Here is a 26,080-nt window from a genome sequence, read left to right as displayed (position 1 = left end):
AAACCTAGATCACTTTCTCTCTACCTCTATTGACTGTGCAGCACTAAGTAGTAAAACTTTCATAGTTCAGTATGGAAATTTAAGTCAATGACATCCAAAGGAGATGAGATGCTGACTAAGATGTCATTTCTTTTTCTTTCTTTCTCTTTATGGGATTGTCATAAAATTACTTCACTAGTAACTACGAGCTAGTAATGATCAAACGGTCCTCAATTCCCAAGAAATATTTTCAGACAGATGTTCTCACTACTATGCTGCTAAAAAAACCCAGAATACAAAAGTCAAGGTCACAGACCCTGATTCTTTAGAATATTCCAATAAAAGCCTGAAGTGCAATTTGCCTACTGATGTTATAGAACCTAATGCATTTGGAATGAGGCGTATGTTATAGCACTTTGCTGAACTGAGCTAGGCATAGACCCTTCTTCACGAGTATGGAAGAGATAGTTACTTTGTAATAGTTCATTCACTTCATAAGACCATTTCAAGAAAGAAGAAAAATGTATGCTTCTTACTGAAGTTCCCCTAATATTCTAACTTACTACTCCTGTCATCTAAAATGGTCACAACAGAACATCTCTCAGGCAGTATTCTGACATTCTTCTAACATTTAGGCAGTATTCTGACATATATTCTAACATTTCTTATACACTCCCAATGCTTCTCAAAAGAACACAACGTATTAAAATGTTTCTCGGAAAGCTATGACAATTGGTAGAACAGTTTCAGATGTTTAACTTGCTATACAGTTAAGTTAAAAGTGTGTGCTTGCTCACTCTCTTTCTAAAAAAAAGCATTTAACTCCTTCTCAAGTTGCAACACTAAGGAATCAAGATTGTCAGTTAATTTTACAGTCTTTTCTTCTCTCACTGTTCTGTCTTCTCACTGGGTGTACACTCTTTGTCACAGCAGAGAGTCCTACAAATTTAAGAATGCTAAAGGCTCTTCTTTTTACCACACTGATTAAATTAACCCAGGAAAGCAGTGACTGGTTGTTAGCGTAAAAAGGATTAGAATCACTGATTTCAGCTGGATGGTAAGGGCACACATCATTTGAAGAGCTAACACCACTGTGCTATGTTAAATAAAGGGGGATTTTCACCTGTATCATTGGGGAAGACAGATGTTTAAGACATGTTTACTACATTGTTTTAACAGTATTCTGTCTTAGAAGAGTTTAGCTTGATTAACTCAGAGCGCTTCACAGGTGCAAGTGGGCATTTCCTTTTGTTGACACAGGGTGGGATATCAAGAAGTTAAAAGACTTGGCAAGGTCACACCACAAGAAGGTGACAAAGTTACGCAGTAAGTCACTACCGATACCCAGCTTTGCTGTACCAATAAAACTACAGAGACCACCACAACGCAATGCCTCTCAAAGGGCTACTAAATGGTAAACAAACAAAAAGGCAACAGACATCACCTTTTTCAGTACTAACACGTCTAAGGGGTACTCTGAACAGCAGACAAGTCAAACCGTATGTTAGTCTCTGCTTTACAGCTAAAGGAGGTAAGGCACTATAAGAAGTATTAAGAAACCTTGTATAACTCACACACTTGCTTAGTCCCATCCGTGTATCGTGAATTAAGGCTGGGGAAATAACTGAGCGTTAGAGGAACACTGAATAGAGGCCACAGGATCATGCAGGTTTTAATTCCTTTATTTTCTCCTCGGTGACAAAACACAGTACTAGTACAAATACGCTTCATGAAAAGAAAAAAAAAAATTAAATCGGGCAAATAGATAACCCTGAAGACACAGAGGGGTCCTGTTGTCATGGAAACAAGTCCCCACTAATGAGCTTTCTAAGACATGAGTGATTAATACCTAAGTCCTGTAAATAAATATTGATTCAAACCCCAAACACACACATAATAAACCTACTGCCAGCAGCCTAGATAACGGGTAAACAAGCAAGACCGGCATCCCGCGGCGTGCGCTCTCCGCCGGTCCCCGAGCCGCGCTGCTCGCCCGCCGCCCCGGCGCCCTCGGCCCCGCAAAGTTTCCGAGCGGCAAACGGCCACCAGCCGCGCCGGGGACAGGGCGGGCCGGGCCGGGCAGGGCTCCCGCCGCTGCTGCGCTCCGGCCGGCCTGGCCGCCGCGGCGCTACCGGGGACCGGGAACGGCGCCTCCACGTCCCTCCGAGGTAGCGCCCGGCAGCGAACGGGGCTCGCTCGGTCCAGCGCGATCCGCGACACCACACAGACACACACACAGAGCCCCAGCCCTCCGCAACCCCCGTCCGAATCAGCCCCACCTTGCGCTAAGTCGCTCCCAGGGCACGGCCACTTTTCCCAACACTTGCCCGGCGAAGCCCCCGAAGGAAAACTCGCCGCCGAGGCGGGGCCGGGGGCGGCAGCGGAACCGACCTCCCGGAGCGGAGCGCGGTGCTTCACTCCGCGACCCGGGGGGCGAGGCGCCGCTGCTCGGGAGGAGCCGCTGCCTGCTTCCCCATCTCCCCTGTCCGCGGCTCCCCCGCCCGCCCCAGCTTCTCCACTTCCCTCCCTCCGCCTCCACCCCAGCCAGCTGCTCTCCCCCACCTGGGGCCGGCTCTCCAGGTGCCTCCCCACGCCCACGCCCGTCCCCTCTACCGCAGGCGAGGCGCAGGAGCGGACGTGCCGCTCTCCTGTCCCGCTCGCAAACTTCCCCGCCCGCCCGGGCACCCAGCGCCCCTTCCCTGCCCGGCGGGGCACGGAGCGGGCGGCCCCGCTCGGGATACCGCTGACGGGAGCGCAGACCCCCGGAGGTGGCCGCTCACCTCAGGAAAGCCCGGCGGCGTCTTCCGGGGGTGGAGGGTGGAGGCAGCGCTGGCGGTCGCCGCGGCATCACCGATGGAGGTGACAACTAACGGGCGCGCGGGGCGCGCCCCAGTCCCCCCCGCCCCCTCCTCCTCCTCCTCCTCCTTCTCCGGCGGGCTCGCTGAGGAGATACGCGTCGCCCGGCGCTGCCGGCACTGGCCGCCCCGCCGACGAGACGGGCCGCCTCTGTGCCTCGCCGCAGCCGCCCCCCGCCCTCCCGCGGGAGGGAGCGGGGCGGGGGGGGAATTAGCGGGTCAGGTGCGGCTGCTGTGCGGCGCCGCTCTCCGGTGCCCGCGGGGCGGCTTTCCCCGCTGAAGTTGGGCTCTGTCACCGGCGAGCGGCGGCCCCGCTCCTCTCGCGGGGGACGGCGGGCGAAGCTCGGCGGCTTCCCCGCCCCGAGCCCCCCTCCCCCGGCGCCCCCGGGGGGCTGCAGCGGGGCGCTGGGCGCTGCCCGGCTCCCAAGGGCCGGCGTGCGGGCGGTGACCCGAGCCCGCGCCGCACCCCACCCCCCGCTCGTTACGAGGGCGCCGGGGATTAAGCGTACTTTCAATTTTAAGAGCATTACGTTAATAAAATAGAGATTCGGTGTTTTTAAATTACTCCGGGAGCATTCGGCAGCCTGTTCAGCAGCAATCCTCCCCGGGGACGCTTTAATCGGGGGGATCAGCGCGTCCCGCAGGGCCGCTCGCCCGCCGGGAAGCCGCGGCCAGAGGCCCCTGCGCTGGGGCTTCCCCAGAACACGCGTTACAGGGGGGTGGCCCGGCGGGGGAGCGGGGCAGCAGCCCCGGGCGGCGGCTCTGCCCCCCGCACCTGCGCGCCCGCCCGTCGCGGCCGGAGCGGGGCCGCCGCGGTGCGTGCGGCGGGGCTGCGCGAGGCGCTGGCACGGCCCCTCCGGGAGCGGCGTGACGCACGCGCCAGCCCCGCGCTCCGCCACCGCGCGGGAGCCCGGCGGGCCCGTCCCGCTGCGCGTCAGACGAGCCCGGGCCCGGCCGCTCCGCGGGAGCGCAGCGCGGTGCGAGCAGCCGCAGCCCGCGTTCTTGCGGGGTGGCTCCGCGAGGCGCGGGCAGCGCAACGTGCGCGCCCCCGGCCCGCGCGAGCGGCCACCCGCAAGCGCATCTGCGCGCCCAGGGTGCCCTCGGTGCTGCAGCCGCAGCACCTGCCCCGCCGAGGCAAAGGCAAAGCAACTTCGGGAGAGGAAGATGGACGCTGATTTACGGGCTCCCTTCTCTAAAGATGGCTAAAGCTTCCTCTTCTCCCTCCCTCCTCTGGCGCCACAGCTCCGCGGTCCAGCAGGTGGTTTTGACCTCGGAGAAGGAGACTGCTCTAAACCGATGTCTCTAAATGAGCTCTCTCATACGAATTCAAATTTTAATAAAAACTATTTTTCATTTACATGTTAATGTGTGACGCGTACAAAGCAGGGAGCTCCACAGACGCTGTTGCAAGAGTGATGACTCATGCCCACCACATGTACATTATTTATTGTTTGGGGGTGAAGCTATGTTTAAATCATACTGCCGGATAACATAATCTGGATGTTCTGAACTGCTTCCCTATAATTATGATCTGAAGGAAGTAAAGCATCCTGTCTTACCCCTAGTCTCTCCCCCCGACATGTTGTAATTCAGAGCCTTGTGTGAAGCTGCATGTTTTGGGTGCTCAGGCACGGCGAGGTGCGTGTTCTGCACACGTGTTGCACGTGGCAAGGAGCGATCGCAGATGTACTTCTCAGATCAGGCAGGAATATAAACTATGACTTCGTTCACATTAGCCAATTTAGCCAGCTGTTTAAAAACTGTAAATTGAACGATTTCAAACAGAAATCAAGGTCCCCTGTCAGCTTGTGCCAATTTCTCATACGAGGATGTCTCATTACACAGCCACATAAAACCAGGCTGCACTGTCCCATTGGGACCAATTCTGTTACAAACACCAAATAAAACTCCTTATGACTAGGTGGGCTGCTGTTATTTTTTCATAAAATAAACATAGAGCACAGGAATGGTGGACCACCAGTTCATCTGTTTGGTTTTTTCTTACAATTCCACCCGATTGCTGATTCCTCCGTTTCACTCAACCCTGAAAGGACAAGGACATTAAGCTGTTCTATTCCCTATTTCCCCACCCACCCCCTTTTTTTTTTCTTTTTCTTTTTTTCTTTTTAAGCAGATGGTATCAAGGAGGCTCTTCCCACATGGACACAAAGATTCAAAGCCATTCTTGTGAGGTACTTGGGCTTCAGCCCTTCCTTTTTTTCTTTGTTAGTGACACACTGTCACCCTCCATTTCATTGTTGTGAGTGACTGAAGGAAAAGCTGTGGCCAGAGTCTCCTCTAAATAAGACACAAATGATTCCTTATTAATTACTCCTGCCTGTTTCCTGAGGAGCAGACATTTTCAAGGAGGTATATGCGTGAGGGGAAAGAGCAGGAAGGGAGGGTGTTTATTTTTGTTCGCTTCTTTCCGGAGGAGAGAAAAAAATGCTGGACTTTTACTGGTTTGAGCTTTCCATTGGCTTTTGGTCAGATCCCAAACCCACAGGGCTGAAATGCAACAACAGTAATAGGAAATGCAAATTAGGACAAGAAATGAAAATTAAATCCTGATCAGTGATTCTGCCATCCCATGCTAATGCCAGATGCAGCAACCAAATGCTTGTGTCCCAACAGCCTCATCGTCATCTGCTTGATGTCTTGTGGCTCTTTTGCAGTAAATATAAAATAAAAGCAATCTTGTATTTCAAGTAGTTAGTAGACACTTCCTATTTTTTTAAATACCTATAAGTCTTCATGCTCTAGCACTCCTGTCTCATATAACAAAAGCTGTTTAAAATCATTACTTCTATCACCATGTAAACTTCAAGTACGTATCTTGGTACGAAGACTGACACTGAACAGAAGACAACTGACTGATGTATCTACCACTCCTGCCTAAACCAGTGCTAGAACTGGTATTAGGACCAGGTTTGCTAGGTATGGCAATGTTCCCCATTAAGCCTATACTACTTCAAGGTTTCAGAATTAAAGCTCTCTATAAAAATACAGAAGTTGGTTAGAATCCAAACAGTGATTGCTTGTGTAACTGTGGTATAAAGAAGCCTTGAATGGGAACCTCATCTGGGCCTTGGGATGATACCACAGTAAATAATATAATAATGAAAAATAGCATAGAGCCGCTATTCAAAGATTCCTTTTTTCCCTCTGAAGTTAGAGGAAAGCACTATTTGAAAGTTTACAACATTTGAGCAGCTAATTTACTGCTTCAGCCACTTGTGGGCCAGCTCTGCTGGCTGACATAAATAACTGCTCACACGGAAAGTCCCACTGACTTCATTCAGTAAGGACAAGATCACACCCTGGGCTTTACAGTACAGAACTCTGCTGAAGCAGCCGTGTCAGAGGCCAAATGCTGTAACGATTTGCACACATGAGCTGTGCATAAAGATAAGCATATGTGCAAGCCTTTGTGGGACTGACCCCAGATTTTTCAGGTTTTCATCACTAAAGATTGTACTTTGCCAAAGCCAACAAGGCTGTATTATTCCATCCCTGGAATTCCACGCGCCTTCACCCTCTGTGTAACTGTTGAAATACACACAGCTTTTTTCCTAGGCCGTGTCAGGAAATTTAATAATGCGTTATGGGCACGGAAGTACAGCACATGTCAGTATCAGATTCATTTTCTAAATGGCTAGTTCACCTTTCTAGTATTTTAAATAGTTTTAATTGGACTATTGTGATATGAAAGGCACACCGTCACCACACAATATTTGGAAAAAGAGAGTGTTTTCAAGTATTGTTTCAATCATCTTCATAATTCATCTTTAAATATTATCTAGGGGAACTTGCATGGATTTTTTTTTTTTTTTTGCGAGAGACTTGCATGCTAACAAGGTACACCCAAGGCATTAGATCCTTCCAGATTAGAAGTCAGACATCTGTAGCAAATTAACAATCGAAGTGCTGACTGCAAACAGGGAAGTCCAAACTCAGGTGGTTTGGACATGGCCCTGGCTACCACATGGCCCTGAAAGATTGCCAAAGATGGTTTTCAGAACTAAATGTCAAAGAAATGACTCAGGGACAGGCCTTACTGTTGCTGTCCAGGCTGTATATGTGTGTGTATATATATGTATGTTTCATTTGCAAGAAGAAACTGATATTTTAAAAGTGGATGAGAATCAAGAACACTGGCATATACTTCTGTAGACATTGCTGGAGCTATGACTTTGGAAAAGACTAGCTACAGCATAAGCATTTTGTTACTGTTTTAATTAGCCGAGGTTTCCAAAAAGAAAAAAATAAAATAACAGAGGTAAAACAATAATTAATTACAGTAGCACAAGGACACCTAACTGTAGCGATTTACACACACACATAGGCACATGTACACAAATATGCACATTTACTTTCAAGCTCATGCCTAGGGGAGCAGGACAGGTCACAGCATTACACAGTGCAGCTGCCTCTGCCGTGCTAGCTCATGGTGAGGGCTTGTACTGAGAAATCTGCCTCAGAACACACACAAATGTGTGGGATTGGCATTAATCCTGCTATCAAGGAGGGAAGGACATTCACTCCTCCTCCCACAGAGCAGCCTACTGTGAATTCGGGATGCTCTTCTCCACTAGATCACTAAGCAAGGCAGACTGCAACACCTCTTTCCCACTCACATGCTCCCCAGCCAGCTGCTGTTCAGAAGGGAAAGACAGGAGGGTGACTATTTTTGTGTAAGCAAATAAAAAATATTGGTTACTTCTTTGTGTAGACAGTGGGTTATGCTACAACACCTGACATTTAAAGCCCATTAACACTTGTCATAGAAATATTACGCAATGGGTGGATTATCCCTCAATAGCTCAGTGAGGCCATCCCCAGCCTCTCTCTCTCTCTCCTTATCTTCTAAACACTTTTTGCTCTTTCACTTTCTACTGATTGCCTAGGAGAAAATGTATGGTGTCCATTGTTCCCGAAAGTTTAATAGATCTGTGCTTTTAGGTTGTGTTACAATGGACTTGTTAAGCAGAGGGCGGAGAGCTGGAGCAGTGTTCCTGTCTGACATTAAAAGCAAAGTATCATTACAGTTTCCTGTAAGGCACCATTTTTTAAAAGACAACCCACCCTTCTGAATCATTCTGCACACGGCAGAGAAGTTACCTGTTCCAAAAGAGTCAGAATTGGATGGGACTGTAAAACTTCGAGCTGATGGAGAGAGGAGGGAGGAGGTGGAAAGAAGGAAGATTCGGCTCTATGAAATCCAAGAAGGTCTTTGTGGCCACAGTGTCCAGCCAAGCCCTCCGGCTATGAAAAAAGAGATGCAGCTCGATAGAGTATTTGGAATTGGATGCAGAATCCTTAATAAGAGAAAAATGTGGTGGAAGAACAATTGCAATGTAGGTACAGTTATGCAAAACAAACTGGAAGTGTCAAGAGAAAAGAGAACAAATGCTGGGATGAGTTTTATATTCTCCACCATTTATGGTTTAGATTATTGTACAATGAATATCAGCTAATAGTTTTTCCACACATTTCATTTTGACAGTGTTCACTTTCTGTTAGAGATTACTACACAGAGTTGGATTGTGGAACAGTGGCTACATTTTATTCCAAACAGCTACACTTAAGGGGCGGGATAGTTATTGCTGAATTATATCTTTTGCAATTTTTAAAGGAGTCCGAAATCCTTGACATGGATAGACCTACACAGGTGTGCGGTGACTATATTTTATTGGGAAATACTAAACTAAAGAGGTGAGGATAGCAAATAGGGTTGCCTTTCTTGTAGTTACAGCACAAGGTTCTTGGGAATCGGGTGATTTTTTCCAGGTCTTTGACAAGTGGAAAACGTTTCAGTTTAGCTATCCATAAGATAAATACAAAAATATACGGTCTCCCAGATATGCTGTGGAACATACTGTTAGCAAATTATTTTAAGGTTCTCCAAATGAGAAGGAATTTGTATGGTATCTTGCTTACTCTAAGCCAGTAGGAGCTCTTCTACAGCTGCCTCCCTCGCTGCACGCTCACTTTATGGGGTTTGGAGGGTGGTACATGTGAGAGACACACAGGACTGACTCACGTTCATATTTCTCAGCTGGCCTCAGTGACCTTTGCAGGACAGATTGTTTAGAATTTTGCTGGGAATATAGATCGGCTTCAGGTTCACCGGTCTTTTTCAGCCCTCTGATAGCTGTAGGTCGTTTAAGGATCTGGTCCAATGAGGGAGAAAAGGAAGGATGCTTTTCTCTGAGTCAGAAAAGGTTTTATCTTGATGGGTGCACCAAATGAGATTTTCGCCTAATCTCCTGTGTAATTCATTCACGTAATCTCTTTGTAGGCACATCATATTAATCCTTGTTATTACGGAGAGAACCTAAAACATTGAAAGTGTCAAAACATACTGCTCAGCAGAAGCGGCCAAGATGTTGGATCTCCCTACTCTTTATACTATAATAAAGATTTACATCACTCATATCTTAGACTTCACTGGAAATACTCCTCGAAGTTAGTATTCACAGGAAAAAAAGGAAAAGAAAAAAAAAGTAAAAAAAAAAAAAAGTATTTGAATGAGAAACATGCAGTGCAACACTGAGCCATGCCAGCAAAGGGATTTTTCTACTGTGTGGTAATGAACTGCAAAAGCTGGGTGAAATGGTTTTTAAATGTGATCTGAACCCAGGGACTGAGGCATACTTTGCCAAGTTGCTTATGTTTTCCTTTATATTCAATCTCCATGGAATCTGTCGGTGCAGAGCAGACACACAGAGAAAATAAACTATAAAACCATCATGTAAATAGGTTTCTCTCACACAATATTCCATGCTCACAGATTTTAGATTGCCATTCTTGGACTAGGATTTGCATACAGTGAATGTGCCTTTACTGTTAATGGGCATGGCTCATAATCAAAATCCCCTGTGTACTAATAAGTGATTACATCCAGAACAGTATTCTATCCTCCTGTTTAGGATTTCTTACTGATGGACTGGAAAAGGAAATTTTTAACCCCACTGTAAAATTCTTCTCTTGCTTGAAATGGAAACTGGGATGGTCACCTCCTTGTGATGCCATGCTTCTCCCTCAATGCACTGCTGCATATCCTCCCTTCTATGCTTAATGTGCTGCAAGCATTCACGGAAATATGCATGAGGAGCCAGGGTACCAAACTGCACCACTGCTTTCACCAGAGTCTGGGTATTTTCTAGAAATTCTCGTGAGCTCATACAGTGTTCTCATTTCTCTGCTATGCACTGTATTATGCTCTCTTCAGTATTCTGTCCTTTGCAAACCTTTGCAAAAATGGACACGTCAGCCACAGGCAGTTTGGAGAACAGATATTTAGGTGTCCTGGTAAATCATCTGTGCCCATATCATTAAAATTGTTTAAGCATCAGAGTAAAACAGCTACATGTCCTTGAGGATCTGGGTCACAGATGTATTAGAAAATTTATCTTCACTTTGAAGTGCAACTTCAATACAAATTTACTTGCTTCATGCTGCTCCTTCCCTTCTTGCTTATTTATAGCAGACACCTTTCTGTTAGTGAAAGAAGCAGAAATAGGTTACTTTGTATTTCAGTCCCTTAACCATGCATTCTTGGGCCAGTTTATTTTGAGGACAAGAACATCTGGGGGTGGGGGTTGGGGGGTGGGGGTGGGGGGAGGGCACACCTACATTAAGACACCACATACCACTGGCAGAAAATGCAACAAACCATTTTTACTGATGGGCTGGTAGCCAAACCTAGGGAGAAAGCAAGCAGAGGTGACCTGAGCACGTTAGAAATTCTTGCTCTTTCTGGAAGCATAGGTTGAAACTTGTCCACTGCTCTCTGACTTAAAGAAATACTGCTCTGTGTACCTTCCTACAGGAAGGGATTATAAGTGAAGCTTCTGAAAACAAAGTCCTTTTCTGTTCATCACAAACCTCATAAGATGTTGCAGTTTTGCTGTCCTTTGCTAAATGATGGCTCGTACCTGTGATGTTCTGTGAGCAATGACTGGTGAAATTTTTTTTCTGGATGAAATACATTAAACAATATCACTGTCTGGAAGTAGTAATTACTAGTCATTCCATGTCATAATACTAAACTTGTATTTTCATAATTTTCATAAAAATAGAAGACTGTTCTGCATGCTGCTTTTTGGGGAGATTTTGATTTATCTTGGCTAAAATATTTCTTTTTACTTCTCACAACATAAACTATATTTTGCCAGAAAGCGTATCAGTCAGTACTGAGTCACGCTCAGGTTGCCTACCTCACCAAGTAATGTCCGTTGCGCTGAGTTGCTCACTGTGCATAAACAGGGAGAGAGTCTGGACTTTGGGGCAGTATGTGGTAAGGGAGAGGCTCAGGGAAAGAGAGAAATGTCAGGTTTTGGAGTTGGTGGAGAACAGAAGTTGAAAAGACAAGGTGTTTCAGAGTGTCAAAAGAGTGACAGGTAAGAAGGGGCTGTAGAAGAGAAGAAATGTGGAATTATAGGGAGAACCGATGAAGGAGGGATCGAAGCAGCTTGAGAAAGAACACACAGGGAACTGTCAGGGATGAAACAGAAACCAGTGCACCGTAAGGATTTCAGGGCTCCTCTGTAAAGTATGTGCAGCGTTAGAGGGCTGGAGGTCTTTAATACTGACCATGGTTGCTTCCTAACCAAATGCATGGTGGCTTTTACATGTCAGGGTTTCTGAATCCTGTTGTGTTGACTCTCATGCTAAAGCCCCTTCAAGGCAGCCAGGGAATGCTATCAGCATGACTGGTCATGCCCACTGGAGTTCTGAACACTCTTGGGGCAAAAACACTTGCAAAGAAAAATGTACGAATGAGTAAATAAAAAGAAGTCACAAATATTTTCAGAGCTATTTCCCAGTTATGCAGGTAAACATTCACAAGTACATCCTCCTCACCCCTCCTACATATGAAGAGCTTGTCCCAGCCTCCCGAGGACCAGAAATGGATGCGAGAGGAATTGCAGAGAGTCCAGGTGGAACATAATAATAACATTTGTTTTAATTTTTGTCTTTATTTTACACAGTTCCAATATTCTTTTTTGACTCTTCTTATATTTTTATAGTACTCCTGCATTTAAAAGGATATTGTTTAATCAACAGCTGTCACTGCTTTATTTATAATAGCAATATTCACTCTACAAGGCTATGTAAATCAGGCACACTCACATTCTAATCCAGTATTTCCACATTCCATGTATTTGCAATATTCCTAAGAACCTGGTAAGAATTATTTAAACTGTCTCTGGTCTCCTCTGCTGAAGAATCACTTTTGGCTGTATTTCTCCTGCAATTGAAGCTAGCCTGGCCACCTTCTCTTGGGCTATTCACAGCCCAGTTAAAGATGGGAACAAGAACATAAGATTTTCTGGGAAACTGTGTCTACCTGCTCGGTTTTGCTGCACAATGGTAGGAAAAAAATGACACATCATTTCATGCTTTTTTTCCTTCACGGCCAAGACTTGCCCCGAGTTTGAATGGATTAGGCAGAGCTGCTAGCAGAAACCCAAACTCACTTGACAATTCCTGTTGATTGGAATCAGCCAGTAAAAATTGAGGAAGGGCCATTTTGAATTTGTCCAAGTGGCAAACAAGAAGATAAGTATTAATAGCAGATTCTAATAAACCTTCATGTGACCAGAAACTAAATCCAACTGTTGCAGTTGCAGCCTTTTAAGCACATGCAGTTGTGGCAAGTCTTGCAGTATTGACACTGAGAAAATTCCCACTAGAATTAATAGGAATTTGCCTGAACAAGGGTCGAATGACTGCAGACTTGCAGCCCAGCCCTACAAGCCTATTCCCATGACAGCATCCAATTAAAATTAATGAAGTAACTTGTTCAGGATCATTCAGAGAAATGATGGGAGAGGCAGGAGGGAACTCAGATTACATGAGTCACTGCCAAGTTCCTTGATGTTACAAAGTCAAAAATACTTAGAAAACAGAAATGCTGAAGAATAGTGAGAAATGCCAGCCATTAGTTAAAATAGCTCTCAGGCAATCTGTCTGGGGTGATCAATTTGCATATATGTCACTACTGAGGTATGAAGTCCTGCTCTCTGGCAGTATTTCTCACCTATCTCACATGTAATTGGGTATTATAGTTAAAATGTGAGAGTATCTTACATTTGGTAAAGGAAAAGTATTATGTCTTAACATGCCAGGTGGAATCAATCTCTGTCCTTTTCACTTACACCATATTTCAGCTCCCTCTTGTCATTTCAGAGCATGCAAGCTGGCTGTGCCTGATTTTGCCCTTTGCCCAGCTCAAACCACTAAATTATATTCTGTCTGTGACCAGCCCTCCTCCTTTCTCTAGCTCACCCTCTACACTGGATGCAGCTGAAGGGAGATGACATCCCTTTGCAGGCTGGCTGAGAAAGCAGCTGTTAAATCAATTTATCATCACCTATGGTGTTAGACTGGCGTGAGTGGAATGGGGAGGATGTAAGGATTTGGCTTACTGTTTACAAAATAAGCAAGTTTGCTTGCTTGTGTTGCAAATGCCACATGGGAGTCAGTAAAAACAGGAAGAGTTTCAGAAATCTAATTTGCTTTTCATTGTATATGCTGTTTGATTACCTTGTACATTTATTTCTGTTTGCAATAAAAATAGTTACTTTCCAGTCATTTTCATTTTTAGGTCTCTCTCTAGCTCTCACACACCAATATAACATTTGAATTGCAATTACTGTAAGAAATATTTATTAAAGATAGTCACTTCCTCCGGATTTTATGTATATATGCATCTATATCTTCCTAATGGTTTCAGTTTCTATGAGGGTTTATTCTGTCTGTCTTCTAGCAGGCAGCTTTTAACTAGCTCTGTGTCTCTAAGTTAGGAAGGGAGGAGCAGGACTTTTAATGTACTTTCTCTGAAAACTCTTCAATCACAATTTTTGAAAGAAACATCTGAGTATTGTGTGAGAACTTCAATGCACTGAGAAAGCTCCCCTTGACTAGATCATCAGTACCACCTTGTCTGACACCCATGCATTTTAAACAATTAAACGAATTCAAGAAGGTCCTATAACAAAACTGCATTCTCTCCTATTTTTCCAGCTGCTTCCTGCTCACCCAGCTTAACTAACTCAAAATGAGGAGCTTGCTGACAATGGTCCATTATACTCCAAAAGGAAAACGAAAGAGTGGCTGAACCAAAAATATAGAATGTGTCAACATACATCTAGAAACACTGTGATGGTGCCATCCAAATCCCTGAACCCCAGAGTGTAATCCGTTTTCTCCAGTGTGCTAGCTGCTCATGGAAACAATACAGGAGGAATTAAAAAGATAACCTCCCTAACATGCAGCAGAACAAATTCACACAGGCCATTGATAAAGGCAAAATGGGACAAACGCTTCCCCCGAGCTTTTTCCAGGGAGAATGTGAGGCATTTTCCCATTAGTGCAGACACTGTTAACCTTTTCTGAAAAGGAACAAAGCTCACATCGGAATTTTACTCCTGTGAGCCGAAGTTGCAGAAGTCTCTGTGGCTGTGCAGGTACAAAAAAACCCCAACCCAACCCAACAGGTCCCCTGATCATAATGAAACACCATGTTACAGAAATAAGACCTAACAGTCTTAGCTTTCTGCTCAGCTTTATGACCAGCATTTCCAAACAACTTATATTTGCTGCTCAGTAGATAATATTTCTTTTGGAAACCTGTATATAGTTATTAGACTTCTGCAGCAGGAATGGTTGTTAAGGTATTACAGCAGCAGGCTAGTGATTTGTGTCTCTCCATAGGGTCTGGCCGATCTTTCATGGAACTCAGCTGTAGATGCATAAAGCTGGCATAAACTTAGGACCTTTCTCACTTTTTTGAGATCAGTGACTTATGGTGACACGGATCCAGGCAGTGAAACCATCTGAAGCCATGTAAGTCACAGGCCAATATCATATAGAAAGATACCATTAAAATGAGGGTGTGGGAAGATCCCAGGCTGGCTAGCTAGCCCTCTGCGCTCTGTGACCCTCCTTCCCCCTTTGTTACTATCTGCTTGTCTCCGGTTTCAGCAAACTTACTCATTATATATTTCAACATAAATAGGAATAGAAGGCGCCCCCTGATTTCTCTCCATCTCTGTATTTTCCCTCTACTCTTTTGAGAAACAATGAAGTTCTGACTTTTCTCCCTCCTTAAATAAGTTGGTAGAATGGTGTCAATTTAGGTACTTTATGCCTGATGAGCTGTAAACGACCACTTAAGAGGGAATGGGTCAAGAATCCAGATTTTTTTTTGTTTGTTTTAATGTGGCTAGATCTATGTGTCCAAGTGATACAACACAACATAGATGCATTGCTGTCAGCCAGTGCCTGGGGAAAGGACTTTTTAATTTCAAATCCAAAGGACTGTGCTGCTTCCGCTAAAATCCATGAGAATACTGGTTTGAACAGATGCAGGATATAGGGCTTGAAGAGTCTGGATTTCAGAAATTCTGAGCTCCAGCTTTTCTCATGGGCCTCAGCTGAAATGGAGGAAGACAAGAAATGCTGGTCCTAACATATCAGGTCACCGGTGCTTTGGGTGGATCATTTGCAGTGATGGGAAGGGGGTTTCTGCCCATTCACAGCTATCCCACACCGACTACAGAGAGCACAAGCACCAGGCTTGTATTCTACAGGAAATGCCCGTGTTACTGCCAACTCAGCTCATGTGTACTGGCTTTCAAAGTGCACAACATTTTACATTGCATAATAGGCTGCCCCATATATTAAATAGCGTTGTGCAACACTGTAAAAGAGCAGAAAAATAAACAGTGTTATGTTAAATGTTCTTTGAAATTGTTCACAGTGATGCACAAAACAAGAGCTACAGGTTAAAGTGACCAGAAAATGCTACTGTCATAAAGTCAATACAAGCAGCGCATGCCACATTGCAACTTATAAGTAACTCTGGCCATATTTAGGGAATATTGCATAACAGTGCATGGATCATGAAGCCAAACAAAATTAAAAGTGTCTTCAATTTCTTGACAAGTGTTATTTTAGCAGTAGGATACCCCATTCTCCTACTGTCTTACTGCACTCATAAATCAAAATAAATATTTTCAGTGTTATTTGCAATCTAAATGATGATAGATGTTTTAATTTTGAGGTTGCTGTATTAAATTGTGTCATTAATGGAAATTTCCGCCTTTCTTTCCTCCCTAAATGATGTCCCTATTTTCCTTTCAAGATAAGGCTCCTGACTGCATTTTCAACAATGCCAAACAGAAGGAAGCTTCTATTGTTTCTTATGAAACATATTTTTAAGGTTAATTTATTTCTTTTTTGTAGTTGATACATGTATAAAACTGTTTCAGAGCAGCATCAATTGAAATACTGTTTCAATTTGGAAAGATACCATTACTAATGTAGAATCAGCAGGGAGACCTACAGGCTACACAAAAATCATCACTTTTGTTAAGTCATACTAATTTTTAAGGGAATCTGGCGGGATTTTTTTAGGACAAACTTACATCACGTGCTTTGTCTACAGGCAAATCTCACTGCTGATCTCATTCTTTTTGCCCTCGCAGCAGCTTAAATTGGAGGCACAATGAAAACTGAGACGTGAATTCCAGAAACAGCCATGGCTGGTGTGGGGCCTTTCTTCCTCTGCAGAATGTACCCATTGTTCATGAGAAATTCAAGTTTGTAGCTCACCTTGGTCATCTATGACAAAAAGCTGCCAAGGCGTCCAGTTCCTTCCTTCATAAGAAAAAAGCTTGCTTTGCCAAAATGTCAGCTTACTATGGTCTGGAAGAACAAATGCTCTGTGCAATGGCAAGCAAACATAAAATGCGGTGGCAGTCAATGAAGATAGAAGGGAGAGATGTGGTTGTTTTTGAGACCACAAGGTGAGCACGCAGTATTAAAACAGCTTTCCATTTTCATTCTTCCATGTAAGACCAGTTAGAAATAAGAAAGAAGTTAGGCTAGGCTGGTGATGCTTCAGTCTGAATGAATTGAACTTGCCTTTCACTTACAGAGACAAAATAACATGATTGACTTCATTCACTTGCATTTATGCAAGATGTACATGCACAGTACCTCAGCCTTCTGCAGAAACTGGATGATTTATGCTAAGGAGTATTTTAGGTGTATCATTGTCAGCGCGCAGAGGAGCACATTACTTTAGCTTTCCCAGGAAATAAGACACCAACAAGGTGTACTGGGAGAATCATCTTTCTGGCCATGCTGTCTTATCCTATGTAACATTTCTGTACTTTCTGATGCTTAGCATTCAGTAATGTCTTCTGCCGTTATGATCAGTGTGAGCCCATCAAAATGTAGGGGGCTACGTCTGGCCGTAGAAGGAGCTTGCTAGCTGGTCAAAGTGAACTGAGCCTTTCAATCCTGACCTAATGGCAGTATTACCTGATACACTAGGCGTTGTCACACATGAGGAGTGACTCAGAAACAGAAATGCTAAATAACACAGGAATATGAAAGGAAACCGCAATATGTTACTACCACGTTGTCTTTTATAAGGAACACACACTATATTAAATGAGAATCCAATTAATCCTTGGTATTAAAAAAATGTTGATAAAACCCCATGGAATTGTAAACGTAGACAATAGCACAGCTCTTATACATTTTGAGACACTGCTGTTTATTTGAGAAAGTTGACTCTGTTCTTGACATTTGCTCTTCTATTCATGGCAATGAAGCTCTGGAAATCTGTAGAGGCAGTTTCTTAATAGTTTGGCTTATAAGAAAACCCAAGAACATCCAGCCAGCTAAACAGTCCAACCAACAACATATGCCAACTTCACTGCTAATTGCCTGTTTTAAGCCAGAGCAGCTGAGTGTCTGCTACCTTACATTTTTACTGGGCTAAACTCAACATATATTTTTTTCAGTATCACAGATTGTAAAAGGAATAATTTGGAATTACTGAATATTTTGGCTGACCAAAACAGAAGTGTTATCTTTCATTCTTTAATCCTGTTTTTTTAAAAATTAAATGTTGGCAACTTGAAAATAATTTTGAAGGCAAAAATTGAAAAATCTTGTTTGAAAACAATGAGTTGCAGCATATTTATATTACCAATATTTTTTCCATTTTTAAACTATCAGCCAAATCAGTGAAGAACTGTGACAGTTGAACAAATGCATTTTTTGTAAATAAATCATTAGTAAAATTTATGAGTCTGAGTCACTCCAATCTAGATACTGTATGTCATAATTTTCTAAGACCATTCTGTGGTTAGAAATATGTCTCACTGTCTTCTATTTGTAAAGCATGGAATGGATATCTAACTTTGAATTATAACTGATTGATGGCTAATCACTAATGTTTCTATCATTTCTACTACAGCACAGCCCAGTGTCCCCACTGATACTGGACTCCCGTTGGGTTGGACTCTATGCAAATAAAGCTAATCTCCCTGCTTAGAATCACTAGTAATACAAATGCTTTAAAAAGATCAGTAGAAGAAGAAAATGCCAAAATCTGCTTTTCAGAAGCTAGATCCTGAGGCAAAGGCAGAGTGAATGATTTCTCTCAAGTTTTGCAAGAAATCTGTAGAAGAGATCAGAAACCGAACCACCACCTCCCGAGGCCCTCTGTGGTGCCTTACTACAAGACAATCCTTCCTGGAAAGAAGAGACAAACCACACTTATTGTTTCATCATTTGCTGAGCTCTGAATGTGGTGGAGCTGCTAGGCCAAGGATCGCCTCTGTCTCCATGAGCATGAAACTAACTGCTCCAATGGCTGGTGCAGAACAGTCTCAAGTGAACTGAGTGGTTTTCTCATTGTAAATTGCCATTTGTATTGGTATATTTTATTGAGGCTAAGCCACAGATCCAGATGAGGCTGTGGCAGGCCCTGTGCAATCACACCCCAAATACAATAGCCCTTTTCTCAAAGAGCTCATAGTTGAAGCACTGGTGGTACCTCCAGTACCTGAAGTGTTTATGATTGCAAATGAGATCAGGAGTGTATAGCCGTTACGTATGTAAGGCTTCATCATTTTTGTAAGTAATGACAGGCTCAGAGGCATATGAGGATCTGAGTTTTAATATGTTGATAAAGGTTCCATGTTTATACTCTCAGAAAAAGAAATCTCTTTGGAAGACATTTATCATAACAAGTTCTTCTTTTTTCCTATTCAAAATGTTATGTTCTTTGGGAGATTTCAAGTATTTATTTGCAATAAAATTTCCAGGAAGAAAGACATAAAGTGAGAAATAATTGTTTTTAACAAGACAAATTACATGGAAATATGAGAGGAAAGAAACCTGTTTTTCTTCTAGCTGGCATGCAAATTAAATGGATATAGTTGTCTTTAGGGATATTTATTTGCTAAAAGTAGTCCAGCTATTTATGAGAAAAGGCAAAATAAAAGTCTATGAGAAAAAAAATGAAAGAAAAGAGACTGAGCTAAATTCTTACCTTTAATTTTAATTAACACAAAAATATATGGTAACACAATGGTCTTTGTATTCTGAATCCAAGGATGACACCACCACCACTCCCCCCCCCAAAAAAAAAAAACAACCCACAACTTTAAATTGTTGCTGGCAAAACAGATTGTGTATAAATAAATTTAAATTAGAACATTTAGTTCTTTCTGATCAAGCTAACTTTCGTCCTCTTTATCATTAGTTAGTTATAATGAGCTGAGCTATATCACGTATAGAGTCGCAGAGTGTTGAAAAGCCATTTCAAGAAAGCAGATACTGTTCTGCTAGCATCTCTCACTTTATGCAACAACCGTACCTCACTAGCAAAACAAGATCTACAGCAAGAGCCCTTTTCCAGGAAGAAGGAGGAGAGTGGTCCGTTTAATTAATATTTAACACCACAGATCAACTTTTTCTCTAGTTTTTTTTAAATGCTTTGTGGAAAGTTTCTCACTCAATGAATATTAAAAGGGCACTAGCATCTTATGCAAATGGACAGGAAAACCCCTTCATTTTCCATCACTTCATCCATTTCATCATTTCATCCATTAGCAATGATTGGTTACTTTCCCATGGGAAGTTTCTCTGTGTGATTGCAACAAGGGCATTTGGGTTTCTCAAGAAGAGAAGAAAGTGGGTGAGACAGGAGCTTCAGAACAGGTAGGGTCCTGTTCAGCTTCCATCAACCCCCCTGATTTTGACCATTCTAAAACATAAAAGTTACTTAACAATAACATTGCTATTTTCATCTCACTGACCTGAATGCACATTTGTCTACTGTTACGGAAAAAGTGTTTTAAGGAAAATGCTTAAAGAGCCAGCAGCTCATTGCTGCTCAATTCACCACACTGCAATAATCACTGGCTTTCAAGCTGTCTTCACAATGGCAAGAGATTTCAAGGAAAGTTTCTGGAATATAGGAAGGCAAGCTGTATGCCTGAAACCATCAGTGGAAGTGTTTCCCAACAGGTTGTACCACCATTTGTTTTGAACAAAGCAGACACTTTGCTTCCTTGGGCAAAATGATAAACTAAACAACATCCTGAGGTGTTTTGCAGCTCTATTTTTGTGATTTATAATTAGTCTTTGCTGGTGAGTCTTCCTTCCGGGAGCTGTGTTTAAACATGTGTTTCTCCTGGTGTTCACACACAATTCCAAGGCATGCTAAGAGGAGCTGGCATTATTCCCAGGCCATGGCTGAGCTGTTGTCAGGACTTCCAACTAGAGCTGGGTGAAGCCGACTCGGCACTGGAATAGAAGACGACCTTTGGAGAATACCAAGTTGCTGAGAAACAGCAGAAAAGCTGGAAAATGACAGAACTGCTGTCTTCAGCATGAGACAGAACACCATGGTCCCAGTCACTTCCAATTATTGTTCGGGATGTCACCATCCTGGCCATAATCACAGCTGGCCAAACATTTCTTGCTCCCTAAGCTCTCTTTGTGATTTAATGGGTAAAGAGACTTTTCATTCTTTCTGTCCCAGCTTTATGCTCAGTACCTGACTGAGAACAGGCTGCTGGGAAGGAAGGTCCACAAACAGCTCTCAGGCAACCAAAACTGTTCCTGTTTTTTACAGCTCTCTGGGAGAGGATTGCTCTGTTGTCAGGTTGGAGCTGTAACATACACCACCAGACAGACATGCCGCAGCTGTCTCCAAGTGAAGTACTGGGCTAAGGAAACTGCATTGCTTGTAGCACAGACACAGGTCTCTAGTTCATGTATCTCTTTATACTACTGCCCTTGATATATATCTCAACTTATGCAATGAACAGGCAGGGCTGAGATCTGTTGGGGGCCACTGTTAAACTGAGGCTGTGCCCCATTTCATGACAGGTTACTTTTGAGATGGAAAGTCACTACTACACATTAAAAAAGTTTATTTTGGAGGGACTGGAGTGAACCTCAACATGGTCTTCCCAGGTAATTGTTATAGCATTACCACTAGTTATTTATATGAAGACCTGTGCCAACTGGTGCTTTGTGACAGTCTCAGGAGGAACATCCCATATCAATGAAGAGACAGAGATGAGCCTCAGTGTATAAATCTGAGGATACTTGAACAAGAGTCTTCTCATCTGCAAAATGAGAATACTTGAACATTCCAGACAAAAGAAACATGAAAGCATCACTGAGAAAAATCCATTTTGGATAAACCACCTATGAAAACACTGCACAAAGTATATATGAATCATCCCTTCATAAAATGAAAACTGAATTGGTAAAATCTTGAGAAACAGCATTTAACTCTCATACTCTTTGCGTGGATTTTGCTAAAACTGAGAACTGAAAACCACCCTTGCTCATCTAATGAAACTCTCGAGAGGAAAAATAAAACTCATGATAACAGTTTCTAGAGTTCTGCCACTTGTGGTAGAAGCAGGACTGTGAATTCTTGCTTTCCAAAAGGAAAGCTACAGTAACTGTATTGTTATTCTGTATTGCAAGTAAGAATTGTTAAGTGCTCATTTTTAAGAATCACATTCTGTTATACTGCTTACAGGAAACCTCATTTATACATCTGCTTTTTCTTTCCTAGGAAAATGCAAAATTAAGTTATCATGACAACATTTTATTGTGTACAAAATTAGCTCAATTACTAAATCAGAAAAGAATTCCAATAGAAACAGATATAACAATAGTATGGCAAATAAAATCCTTATGGCTCCTTCTTCCTGACTTAGACAATGAAGAATGATTAGCCACATATTATAGCAAGACCTGTGTCGTTGGCTGTACAGTGCAAAAATGGTGATTTTAAGTGGTATCATGTATGCTCTATTCTGCCTATTAAATTTGTTCTGTTTTATCCTGATAATGTACTTTCTGTATTAAAACTATCTGGAAATGGAGGATACCAAGCACCTGTCCTTTATTTTTGTTTATTGTAGATTTTGAATTTATATTCATGTCACAACAGCTGTGACACGGTTTCTGTGGATTAGAAGTTTGAAAGAGCTGATGACTTTTCACGACACATGCACATATTAAATCTCTAAATGGATATAAGGTACAAGGATAGTAAGTTCTGTTCCTACCTAACTTGAGGCCTTGACAAGTTAGACACTTAGCTGATGTGCTTAAATTAGAAACAAGGTCGTGTTAGGTTTCCTACATAGTTAATTCATGCTTCCTGAGGGAGACAGAGCCCACCTATGATATGAATCACCCAGTGGAGGTGCATGGCATTCTTCATTAACTGCAAAGGGACCCTGCAGTGACCTTGATCCAAAAATAGATTCTTTAGCTAGGCATCTGAAGTTAGTTTAAAGGAATACAGGGCTCTCTAGATAGTTCGATAAGTTTAGATTACAGAGAGAAAAAAGGCAGGACAAAATAGGAAGACATGCTATGTTTAAAGAACCCAAGCACGTTTGGTATATGAAGATCCGATAAGAAGAAAACTCTAACACTTTATAGAAGAACTTCTGTCCCTCAGTCTTGATGTCCCATTTCGGCCTCTGACCTTCCATTCCAGAAAAGAACCCAAGCCAAAAATAGACACCCCACCCTCCTGCTCTGGTTGAGATGGTTCCTGCTCAGGAATGTATGACCACCTGTCCTGGGTCAGACCAAAAGTCCACCTCTGCCTGTACCTGGTCCCCAACAACAGCCAGAAATACTTGTCTATGGGGGAGCACAAGTACTGGAACAAACGTTGTGACATTTTTTCTGCAACGTTCTTCCAATTTCTAACAGTCTGTGGCTCAGGGGAATCCTTTGTAGTTAACAACCTTCAATTGTATTTCTCTTATATTAACCGGTCAAATGTCCACTTTAAGCTGTGTAAACTGTTGTCATCCACAGTTTCCTGGGGCAAGGAATTCCACTGCTGAACTGCCTGTTGTTTTAAGACTTCCCTTTGTTTCTTCTGATTTTGTGGTGGTTTCTGTACTTTTGCACTCAGCACCAGGGATCCTTGACCATCCTTCCCTCCTTCAAAATCTCTGAAGAGTAAGTAGTTAACTACTTGGTGAAAGCTCACAAGTGACTAAAAGACTTGGGGAAGAGTGACTCCTTTTTCTCTCTTTCCAGGCTCAAGAGGACAGAATTATCCAGCTAGAAAAAGCAGCTAAAACACAGAAGGCCTTGCATCATTGATACTATGGAAGAATGATGTGAAAGGGACAATACTGATGATGGGTAAGAGCTTTGTAGGCAGCTGAAGAGAAATAGTCATGGGTATGTTAAATCCAACATATTGACGAACTCCAAAAGAGGTAATTCTGCAACTGTAAGAGTTCCTCACAGGACAGAGAAAAGCACCCCCTGAAACTATGGCACTCCCCACTCCTTGAAGAATTTTTTACCCTGCTGGATAAAAATAAAATTAATTTTGATAGGTTACTGTCTTTAAAGCCAGCATTGAATGCTAAACCTCAGGAATTGATTGGAACATTTTTCAAATTCCCCTTAAAAAAAAATGGTAGTTAGCCTGTGATAAAAAAAGAAACTGTGTTAGGGAACACAGGGTGTTAAGACAATTGTTTTTAAAGATTTAGGCAAAAGACAGGCAGGAAAAGAGATCAGACTTTTGAAGGAAATATGCTAATCAGGAGAGACCATGTTTCTCCATGAACTTTTTGCCCTGCTTTCATTCAAAATTGGTTACATAGTGCTCCTTTTCAGAAACCAGAAAAAAAGTTTTTAATACTTTTACTGTATTTTTTTTGTTGTTTGTTTCACACCAAGTTCATTCTATTGTTACAGTTGTCTACTCTGCTTGTATATGAAAATTTAACCAGTGGCTAGCACATCTAGTAAGCTTTTCTGCTCCAAGTGCATCCTTTATTTTATCCTGAAATAGTTAAGTTTACCTCATTGTTGAATGTGAAATGGTCCAGGAAGAGGGTAAAAGGAGTATCACATTCCACAAGGGTCTTAGCAGAATGAAACATTGGTATGAAGGATGCTTTAAATTGTGTTGTCAGCTACACAAGGTGTCTGGTTCCTCTAGCTGCAGCAGAGAGTTAATGACATGTTGGCAGGCACACCTAACTGGACAGATCAATACAGATAATTTGTTTGCAGATAGTACAATGTTATCTCAGCACTGAAGTACACCAAAGAGATGGTTTCCCTGCAGGAAAGCACTAACTTTGCTTTTGAAAAAGTGTGCATGCAGAAACCCCCTCTGTGCCATCCTGCCTGGTTTCTTGGAGTCCACAGAAGCTTGTGACTCTGTGCGTTGGGAGCGTAGAAGAAAGCTGCTCTTGCAAAATGGCACCTTGTGATGTGTGAATAACCTGAATGATGCACTCGGGGGGGGGGGGGGGGACGGGACGGGACGGTGAAATGAAATAAATACAGTGTGCTGAGTTATGGGGTACTGTGATTTCTACGCATCTACAGCTTTTCTCTGTCCTTCTTTCACCACCTTTGACTTTTTTAGTCTCAAATGCTCCCCCTTGGCTCCTACCCATCCCCTCTTTTCCACAGGCCCAGTCCCTTCCACTGTTTTCCCACCCTCTCTCACCTGGGATCTGTGGTTCCCAGTCCCTATTTTCTAGTCAGAGCTCCTGAAAAATCCTCAGACCTTGAGTATGGCACATGGAATATACTAACAGGAACCTTAATACAAAAGTTTACGATTTGTGGTAATAGGTTTTTTTTTCTTCAGTTATTTCTATCTGCCTTTTATATGGGAAAGGAAATAATCTTTGCCTGTAAAGTCTCCTCATGAGGATATACAGCTTGCAGAGTGTCAAATGTCTCAGTTCAAGCCTATGTCTCTCTTATAAGTAATTATGTGCTGCATTTGACAAACATATTAAGAGGAAGCAGTAATAGGCAGGAATATTTTGACATTGGTTAAAACCCACCACATTTTCTAAGTTTCCATATCCCTACAATGTACTTGCTACCCTGCCATGAAATGCCAAATGATTGGAGAAGGTGCTAAGTGTTGGAAAACCTTCTGACCAGGATGTCACATCTTCCCACCATATCCCACATCTGCCTCCATCTCAAATACACATTGGTTAGCTTGTTTGAGATGCTAAGTGCTGCTTTTTCATTACATCTTGATATTTAACAAATGAATGAAGAGATTGTTAAGGAGTGGCAAGGTCAGGCTGCAGGGAGCTGAGGGCAACCACAAGGCAGGCTGGAGCAGTGTCCTCACCAAGGGTCAGAGCCATGGTACCGGTGCAAGGGGAGCTGAGACATTCTGCTGATGTTAACTGGGGTCAGCCAAGAGTCCCATGTTTTCCGGACATGTCCACAATGCCAGGGCAGCTCTGTGGCACCAAGTCAGGAAGTCAAGTCATGAAGATATAGTCAGGATCAGCAAAGTGCATGGCCAGGCAGAGCATTCCTCCAGTGTAGCTCAAACAAGGGCCAAGACTGAGGCTTGAGATGAATTTGGCTCCCAAGCTAGACGGGGAAGCCCCCAGCAAGGCTTCTGGCAGCTCCTTCTCCCAAGCTAGCTGCTTTCCCAGCAGCCTGACCCAACGTCACTTGTCTGTGTCACATCAGCCAAAACCCCAGGGTGGGAGAAGAGGTTGCAGAGCTTGCTGGTGCCCTCAAGGCCCTGAAAACAAGGTTAAAATGGATCTAATGGATCATTGTTGATCTGTATGTATATTATGATAAGCATTTCCAGCCGTTTTCTTCTTTTTCTAAAAAAAAATAATACATATATATATATACACACACATATATGAATAATTATACACTGTTGTGTATAATTAATATGCTGTTGTAGTTGCTTTGGTACTTCGATTCCCTTTATGAGCACATCTGTCCCCAAACTTGTAAACAAGCCAAAACTACAATGGTGCTGTAATTACATTTCAAAGATGTACAGGGAAGTAATACCTAGAAGTTCATTTATTTACTACATGGAGATTATTCATACTTTTTCCATT

At 42.9% G+C, this 26,080-nt stretch overlaps 1 protein-coding gene across 10 annotated transcripts in view; it reads right to left on the bottom strand.

Annotated features, from left to right (window-relative positions):
• Nucleotides 1-24,479, bottom strand: part of SHISAL1 (shisa like 1) — a 107,930-nt gene extending 83,451 nt beyond the window's left edge. For 9 of the 10 annotated variants that reach the window (XR_013928690.1, XR_013928691.1, XR_013928692.1 and 6 more), the window contains exon 1: nt 2,760-24,479. The gene's annotated coding sequence lies outside the window, so the exon portion shown is untranslated. The other variant, XM_080390836.1, reaches the window with a different exon arrangement.
• Nucleotides 24,480-26,080: the final 1,601 nt, after the last annotated feature.

Source organism: Falco punctatus (genome assembly GCF_963210335.1).
Source record: "Falco punctatus genome assembly, chromosome: 6".
NCBI lineage: Eukaryota > Metazoa > Chordata > Aves > Falconiformes > Falconidae > Falco > Falco punctatus.
The sequence above is the reverse complement of the archived record's forward strand: the minus strand, read 5'-3'. Positions and strand labels throughout refer to the sequence as shown.